Source organism: Hyperolius riggenbachi, chromosome 3, assembly GCF_040937935.1.
Source record: "Hyperolius riggenbachi isolate aHypRig1 chromosome 3, aHypRig1.pri, whole genome shotgun sequence".
NCBI lineage: Eukaryota > Metazoa > Chordata > Amphibia > Anura > Hyperoliidae > Hyperolius > Hyperolius riggenbachi.
In genome coordinates this window covers 414,575,441-414,584,814 of record NC_090648.1, presented here as the reverse complement: position 1 = coordinate 414,584,814, position 9,374 = coordinate 414,575,441, and positions in this window count along the sequence as shown.

The following is a 9,374-nucleotide window of genomic DNA, read 5'->3' as shown; positions in this document are numbered from 1 at the left end:
GGGGGGACGGATATCATACTGTGGATTTTCATACCGTTGCAACACATCTTTATAAGAAATATTTTCTCAGCATTCCCCTTCAAATTACTCGCCGAAATTAATCTTCAGTTTAGAAAAGGCAACCAAAAGTGTGAATTTTGTATAAGGCAGAAAAGGTCAAACTTTTACTTAGGACCATTTTGCTGCCTTTTGCCGATTGACTGGGATATGCAAAATTGCAAGGACAACCAGCAACACAATATAATTTGCAGTAGGGTATTGTACCATGTTAGCCATCAGTAAAAGCAAGAAGTTTTAAATCAGGATGATACCATTTATTGGCTAACTAAAAATGAATAAAAATAAGCAAGCTTTCGGCCTTGCAGCCTTCGTCTGGCTTATATCCTGTTAGTTTGCAAACTAATTTATGCTATTAGTGCAATACAATTTAGGTCCAAGTGCAAACGTCCTGCCTGGTACATCTTTTAAAAATTTGCTTTGTATTAAAAGGATAGGAACAGAAAAAAATCGCTGAGAAAATACTGTCCTATGCATTTCCTGTGCACATTTCGTTTAAAAACTTGCTATTTCCTGTTGTCCTGTCACTTCTTCCATCATCCTATCCCTGTGTCCACATGTCTCTCTCTCTCTCATCAATGCAACCACTTTCTCCACAATCACCTCAGCTACACAGTCTGTCTCAGCTGTAGTCTGTTCTTTTATTTGGGAGAAGGAATTGTGTTAGGCGCTCAGTAGCCAATACCATTTTTTTTACATGTTTTAGCTAACAAAGAATAAAGCCTAGTACACATCCAATTTTTATTGGCCAATCACTGGAAAATGTTATCGCCTCCATGTTAGTTTGGGGTCCAACAGATTATGAATACTAAGCACAGACTGTGTATAGAAGTGGTAAAATTGTCCAATCATTGAACAATCAAAAATGAAGGTTTGTACCAGGCTTTACTGCCTCTTTCAATAGCCTATAACAAACATGCATTTTTTCAAGCCAAATTACAGAAAAAAAAAAATCACAAACTGCAATAGCATACAAAAATATATAAATTACACAAAAATTTGAAGCGTCACATGCTGCAAAATTTCAAAAATCGTGTTTGATTTGGAATGCAATTGCAATTACATTTTGTGATTTGCATCAAAAAATGGCCCTTAAAGAGAAACCGCGACCAAGGATTGAACTTCATCCCAATCAGTAGCTGATAACCCCTTTCCCATGAGAAATCTTTTCCTTTTCTCAAACGGATCATCAGAAGGCTCTGTATGGCTGATATTGTGTTGAAACCCCTCCCACAGTGTGATGTCAGGACCATGGTGCTGACATCACACTGTGTGAGCCTTGTTGCATTGTGGGAAATAACAGTTGTTTCCAACTGACAAAAAAGCAAGCAGCAGCTACTTCCACTAACATCACCTGCCAACAGTAAAAATATCACCATAATTTAAATGTCAGAATGTAAATCAGGGAGATGGGCAAACACTGACTAAATCATTTATACATAATTATTTTAAGAGCTAAGCACTTTTGTTCATTACGGTATTTTCACTGGAATTCCTCTGTTAAACTGATGTGATCACCTAAAGTATGTCTTTATCTAAGTCCTGACTCCAGCTATGTGGACACCATTTTTTGTACTTAGGAGTGTACTGAAATAACTGGCTGTACTAAGAAGAGGGAGCTGTGCTTAATTATTTTACAATATGTAGCTTTTAAGTATAAAGACTATTGAAGAAAAAAAACATTTTCCTATAAAGGTATAAAATGTCAGTAAAAATGTTAAGTTGTGCCAGGCCATAACTTACAACACTTGTTGATTTCTACAAAGAAAGAAACAAAGAAAAGACTTGCAGCTATCCCCACAAATAACTTGCAGCTATTCCTACAAATAACTTTTTGTTTAACCCACTAGAAAATTCTCTATAGCTTTAGAGTAACTCTTTGGTTAATGCAGTCAAATTATACTAAACAGTCTACGCACAAGCAGAGATAAGCAGGTGAAATTTGTCAAGTCAGATTTGTGGTGAATATAGTCGATTTGCTTTAGTGAATTCTTTGTGAACCTGGGGGCAAAATTTGCCAGGAGGCAAATATGTTTTGGGGAGTTGTCCATTTCCTTTTCAATATCCAGTGAAGCATTTCCAGGCATCCTTGCAAAGGAATAATAAACAGGAATTAGGATATACTGTAAAAGGGGTGAGTGGGAGGGTTTTCTCATGACCTGGGCAGGCCCCATATGAGGCCTCCAGTACTAACAAAGAGACTGTGACAACCATTGGCATTAAAAAGGCCACAGCTTTATTAGTACATTCATAATTCATAACAACATTTGCATAATATATTCAGAATTGATATCATCAGAGTCCATGACAATGCTTTATATTATTTAGAGATCACCATAACCACCGTACCAGCCACCAGCCGCAGTTTTTCTAGCTCTGTGGGTACACCAACTGCTCATAAGCCAGGACACAAGTCCCGCCACAGCCATAATCAGTCCAGCCGGCATTGTCAAGGACCCGCCATCCTTGCTGTGACATTCATAGTCCATAACCGAACATTTTTGCGTCATATTGTCCTGAAAGTTAATGTCCTGAGAGTCCTTGTCAATGCTCTCCATTCTTTAGATATCAACCATGACCACCATACCAGCCACCAGCCGCAGTTTTTTAGCACGATGGGTACACCAATTTCATATTAGCCAGGACACAAGTCCCGCCACAGCTATACACAGTCCGGTTGGTATTACCCCGGACCCGCCGACCCTGCTGTAGTGGCCTGTTAGCTTAGCCAAACAATCCGTACAGCCCAAGGGTGGGTGGGAGGGGTCAGCTCCAGCGTTCAGGTTAAAAGAGGAAGTTCCCCTGCTGCCCCTGCTTTTTACATTTACCTGGCCGCCCTGCCCCCCACTTCCTGTCCCACCTTTACCTGCCCAGCCTATCGCCCCCCCCCCTCCCAGGCCTCTACTCTCCGCCCACGTCATGCCCCCCGTCGCTTAGCAACGGCTGCTCTGGGGGCTTCCTTGACCTGGGCAGGCCCCATATGAGGCCTCCAGTACTAATAAAGAGACTCTGACAACCATTGGCATTAAAAAGGCCACAGCTTTATTAGTACATTCATAATTCATAACAACATTTGCATAATATATTCAGAATTGATATCATCAGAGTCCATGACAATGCTTTATATTATTTAGAGATCACCATAACCACCGTACCAGCCACCAGCCGCAGTTTTTCTAGCTCTGTGGGTACACCAACTGCTTATAAGCCAGGACACAAGTCCCGCCACAGCCATAATCAGTCCAGCCGGCATTGTCAAGGACCCGCCACGCAATTCGGGGTTGGCCCTTCAACCCCGAATGCCCCCAACCTCCCCCAGGGCGGCTTCTAGGGCCTCCTTTAGCCCAAACAAAAATATGTCGCACCCCAAATCATTGAAATGTACCCCGTCCTCCTGAAAATAAGCAGCCTCTTTCTCCAGTAGCTTGTGCCGTACCGCAATTCCCCCCCTGAGGCAGATGAATTTTGCTATGGCTTTGTTTATCTTAATCCTCACCCTGTTTAATTTCGTGTGCGCTATCAGAGGCCGCCAGTGGAACCTGGGAACCATCTCGGACCAAATGACCATTAGCTTGGGGAACAGCTCCCACGCCCTCATTAAGAATGTTTTTATATCGTCTATGAGGCCTTGCATAGGGGACCACCCCACATTGTTTCCCCCGACGTGCATAATCAGTATATCTGGTGGGCCCCATAAGCGTGCTAACCTGTAAAATTTGGATACGAACCGATCAAACGTGAGGCCTGGGTAACCGAACCAGTGTACTTCCACCCCTCTAGAGTCCTGCCCCAGCTCTCTCCCCTGACTGCGCACCGACGCTCTCCTCTCTGCCCGTACTATGTAGGAGTGTCCCAGGATCCATACTTTTTTCCTGCCTGTGGGGTGGGAAATAGAGGGGGGGGCACAAGAGTAGAGGGAGAACCCCCAAAATTCATAAATATCATACTTTTAACGGCAAACTCTTCACTACAGTAACTACTATTACATATAAAGCCATGGGTTACTGTACCGCTGCGCTACCGCTCCGCTCGATGGGGGCGCACATATAACTTAAATCTGCTGGACTCCCACCTCCCTATCTGTTTTATCCTAGACTCGCTAAGCCCCCTCCCTGCTGCCTCCGTCGCGGCCCCTATGCGAAATGAATGTGACCCGTACTCGCCCGCTCTGCAACCGGCTTGCTGCAAGCACTGCTTTAGGACAGCCATGAACTGATACCTTGACAACGCTGATCCATCCACGTGCAGCAGTAGCGAACCCCCTTTTTTTGACCGGACCCCCATGAATTGCTTATGACATAAAAACGGGCAAGACTGGCACCCAGGTATGGGTTTCAACCATATATTTGCGCCCTTCCCCTGCTGGTCAGTTTTGGATCTTGGTACGTGAATGCAAAGCGCTCCCTGCGTGCGCGATACGTGCCCTGCTTGCAAACCTCCCAGATGATCCCTTCGTTGGCTAACTAACTCCCCTATCCGAAAAGCTCCAAAGAATGCTAGAGCAAATGCCAGCTTGAAGAGCTTCCTCTCGTAGTCATCCTTGCAAATTACCTCCACCCCTTTCACCAGCTCGTTTAGTAGTGCAAAAGTGATTGGCCGCCTCCGATCCCGTGTTACTGATCCCCTCCTAAAACCCTTTACCGCCTGGGCCACTACAAAGTCTTTGGTGATGTCCCTCCCGCCCTTGAGTTTGAACATAAAGGCCAATGCTGCTAGAGTTCTACTTAAAGCTGCTGGCGAGCAACCCCGACTGATAATGTGGTTGATAAAGGCCAAAAGGGTGTCCTTCCCTCCTCCTTGCTGTGACTGGAACATACCTGCGAACCGGGACCATTGGTGCCAGACCTCAGAATAGCTTTTCCATGTGCCAGGCGCCAGCGAACGCTTTACCCACTCACTAATGTTGGCGATATAATGTTCCACAGGTGCTGGGGGACCTCTTCCTGAAAGGTATCGGCCTGAGGTGCCAGCCTCCTGAATCGATCCAACTGCAAGCGAGATAAAGCGTCCGCTATGTCATTAGAGGCTCCTGGTACATGTACAGCCTTGAATTTTATATTGTGCTCAAGGCATTGCAGGACAAAATATCTGACCAAATTGACTATGGGTGGTGAGCCTGAAGAGAGCGTATTGACTATTGCTACCACTGCCATATTATCTGAGTGAAAGATCACCGATTTATTTTCCAGGAGCGACCCCCATATCGTGACTGCTGCAGCCAGTGGGAAAAACTCCAGCAGGGCCAGGTTTTTTACAAGCGCTGAATGTTGCCAGGCTTGCGGCCATGTGTCGCTAAACCAGTGGCCTTGAAAGAATGCCCCAAAGCCGACGCTGCCTGACGCGTCTGTGAACAATTGCAGCTCCTTGTTCTCTACTGGTTGTTCCAACCAGTACGTTCTTCCATTGTACCTGCCCAGAAAGTCTCTCCAAACCCTTAGATCCTCCTTTGCCCCAGAATTCAACCTAATGAAGTGATGCGGGCGGGCTACGCCGGACATCAGAAACGCCATGCGCTGACAGAATATCCTGCCCATCGGCATAATTCTGCAGGCAAAATTCAGCTTCCCCAATAGTGACTGCAAGTTCTTTAATGTAATCTTTTTTAAATCCAGAGCCTCCTTGATGGCCCCCCTTAGGTCCACCAATTTGTCCTGGGGGAGCCTGTATTCCAATGCCGTTGTGTCAATTTCAATGCCCAAGAACTTTATGACTGTGGTTGGGCCCTCAGATTTTTCCGGAGCAAGTGGTACGCCGAAGTGCTTAAAAACTTTCTGGATAGTCTCTTGCAGGATTTCGCATTGCGTCGTTCCTGCCGGACCCACACACAGAAAGTCATCCAAATAGTGAACCAGGCCTCGCAGGCCGCACTCTTGCCGCACCACCCACTCCAGAAAAGTACTAAAGGCTTCAAAATACGAACATGAAATTGCACAACCCATTGGAAGACATTGATCCACATAAAAATTTCCCTCGAACCTGCAGCCCAGTAAATATAGGCTATCCTGATGCACCGGCAGTAGCCGGAATGCGGATTCGATATCCACTTTTGCCATTAGTGCCCCCTTTCCCATACGCCCCACCAATTCTGCTGCTTTGTCGAAGGAGGTATAGGTTACACTTGCCAGCCCAGGGTCAATGCCATCATTTATTGAACCACCCTCCGGGTATGATAAGTGATGTATCATCCTGAATTTACCTGTTTCCTTTTTTGGGACCAGACCCAGCGGGGAGATCCGCAGGCTGGTTAGGGGTTTCTCTTTGAATGGGCCTGCCATGCGTCCGAGGCTAACCTCTTTTTGGAGTTTTTCTCGGACTATGTGGGGAAATTCGTATGCCGATTTTAGATTTTTACATTGCTTGCCTTGTTCTCCGAATCTGCCAGGTATTCTAAAACCCTCGGAGAAACCGTGAATGAGAAGGTCTGCCATTTCTCTATTGGGGTAAATGTCTAGCCAAGGTTGCATCGCGACGATGCTCACCGGCGTCCTCCCCCTTACCACCCGCCCGCAATCTCCTGAAGCACTTTGTCCAGGGGTGGTTAGACCCCCCACAGGCCGAGCACTCATGCTTAAAACGGCAGCTCGCTCCCCATTTGCATGCGACATTGTTAAACAACCAACACTGCTGGCGTTTTTGTGCGGCCGCTGGCCCCGCTCCTGCGCCACCGGCCCCGCCAAGAAAGGGCACTGTCCGGTTCGGATTGGTGACTCATTCTGTTTCCTGCTTTCACTCTGGCTCTAGGGAGAGCGCATCGATACAGGGAGAGTTGCACTGCAGTGGCATGGTCATTGAGTGTACAGGGACAGTAGTATTGATTACCTTTTTCAGTACACATACCACATAGACAAATGTAGTGAATCACTGGCATTGCTAATATGTCATTGCTTGGATTTTTTTAACTTGATGATTATTATCAGTAAAAGGTTATTATTGTGGACGTTTGTACATGATTGGGACTTACTACTGTTACTGTAAAGGTCAATTCTGTGCACATTTATACGGAAGCAGGAAATTTGGGCACATGAGGCAAGTGGACAAAAAGGGCGGCGCTATTCACTCCCATAATAAATATCGTTTGACGGGTGCCGAACAGGGAAAAAGGGCGCCCAGAGTTAATAACTTTTTCAAACGACGCCCAGAGATTATTAACGTTATCAAACTGCGCTTGTGATTATTTAAGTTTACAAAATGCGCCCATGATGAATTACGTTTACAAACATACTAAACATATTTATCTTATTTAACTAAAACGCTATTTAAAATGTTATCACTTACTTTTTCTAAAACATTATTATCCACATAATAAAGTGATCACTAAGGTTGGGGTCTTAGGGTTAGGCACCACCAGGGGGGATTTAGGGTAGGCACCACCAGGGAGGTCTTAGGGTTAGGCACCACCAGGGGGGGTCTTAGGGTTAGGCATAACCAGGAGAGATTTAGGGATAGGCACCACCAGGGTAGTCTTAGGGTTAGGCATCACCAGGGGGGTATTAGGGTTAGGCACCACCAGGGGGGTATTAGGGTTAGGCACCACCAGGGGAGATTAAGGGTTAGGCACCACCAGGGAGGTTTTAGGATTAGGCACCACCAGGGGAGATTTAGGGTTAGGCACCTCCAGGGGGTTATTAGGGTTAGGCACCACCAGGGGGTCTTGGGGTTAGGCACCACCAGGGGGTCTTTGGCTTAGGAAGCACCAGGGGGGATTTAGGGTTAGGCACCACCAGGGGGATTTAGGGTTAGGCACCACAAGGGGGGGGGCTTAGGGTTATGCACCACCAGGGGGGTCTAAGGGTTAGGGAGGGTTCTGTGTGAGAGTAGGGTTAGGTTTAGCTGTAGTAAAATGTTAGTAATATTTATTAATGTTTTACTACAGCTATTACGAACGTACTTATATATTTTTTTTTATTGTTATAAGCAATATTTTCAGATTTTATTACATGAAGAAATGTTAAATGAAGGTTATACACAATATTATACAATTATAACAATGATACATATATTATCGTTTTTTAACAAACGTAATTATAATTTTCACTTTTAAAACAGGGAAGATTATAGTTTTCACAATTTGCGATTTCATAGACATAGTTAAATGTTTTTTTTTAATTTGTAAAACATTATTGTAAAAGAAATACAACACAATATTTTTATAAACGCTATTACCGCTTATTGTTTACACCACACGCCCTTTTTACCCCGATTCCCTTTTTGCATGGACGCCATTTATACAACTGTGCATTGCTACTGTTATTACTAGTATTAGTATTGTGCACATTTCTACATAGCTGTTCTTTACTACTGCTGTCATAAAGGTTAGTAATGTGGTACATTTTCAGCTTATTTGGTTTACTACTGTTCTGTTATCAAATTGTGATCATTTGTGCATAATCGTATGTCACTGTTGCAGTAAAGGTTGGCGTGGAACACATTCCCACTCAATGGCGGGTGAGGTATGATCTTACAATGGGTAAATATTGACTGATTTATAAATGAATATCTATATAGTTATATTCAGTAAAGTTCCTGCTTAAAAGACAACTAAATTGAGAGGGACATGGAGCAGCTATGTTTTTCCTTTTAAACAATGAGAATTGCTTGGCTGTCCTGCTAATTGAACACAATTACTGATTCAAAAGGAAAACACAATATATGCTTACATAACTAATATGTTAAAACGTAACTTAATTGCTTGGCTAAAAACAGATCTGCCTATTTCATTAAGACAAAGGTGATTTGTTATTCCCACAAAATGAAGAGGGGGATAATAAATATGGTATCCCTTGGATGACGAGAGGTCCGTTATAAACACAGACAAGACAAGACACAGAAAATTTATATTGTGCTTTTCTCCTGGCAGACTGAAAGCGCCAGAGCTGCAGCCATTAGGATGCGCTCAATAAGCAGTAGCAGTGTTGTGTTAGGGAGTCTTGCCCAAGGTGTCCTACTGAATAGGTGCTGGCTTACTGAACAGGAAGAGCAGAGATTCTAACCCTGGTCACCTGTGTCAGAGGCAGAGCCCTTAACCATTACACCATCCAGCCACCAAGGGTATTATACCCTCTACTTCTCACAAAAGAAAGCTATTCAAACACACATTACTACCCCACCATAACCAAACATATTTCACTCCATATACATAGCGGCTTTGTCAGGGGAACATAAAATGTGGTAGTGCCAAGGTGCTATACAACAAATAAAGTGCATTCAAAAATTACAATAACATCTAACCTGTCTGTATACAGTTGCCCTGAGACCATTTCATTGTGATTTTTGATTGCACTTTGTTTTATAGCACCTCAGCACTACTGCACTATAGA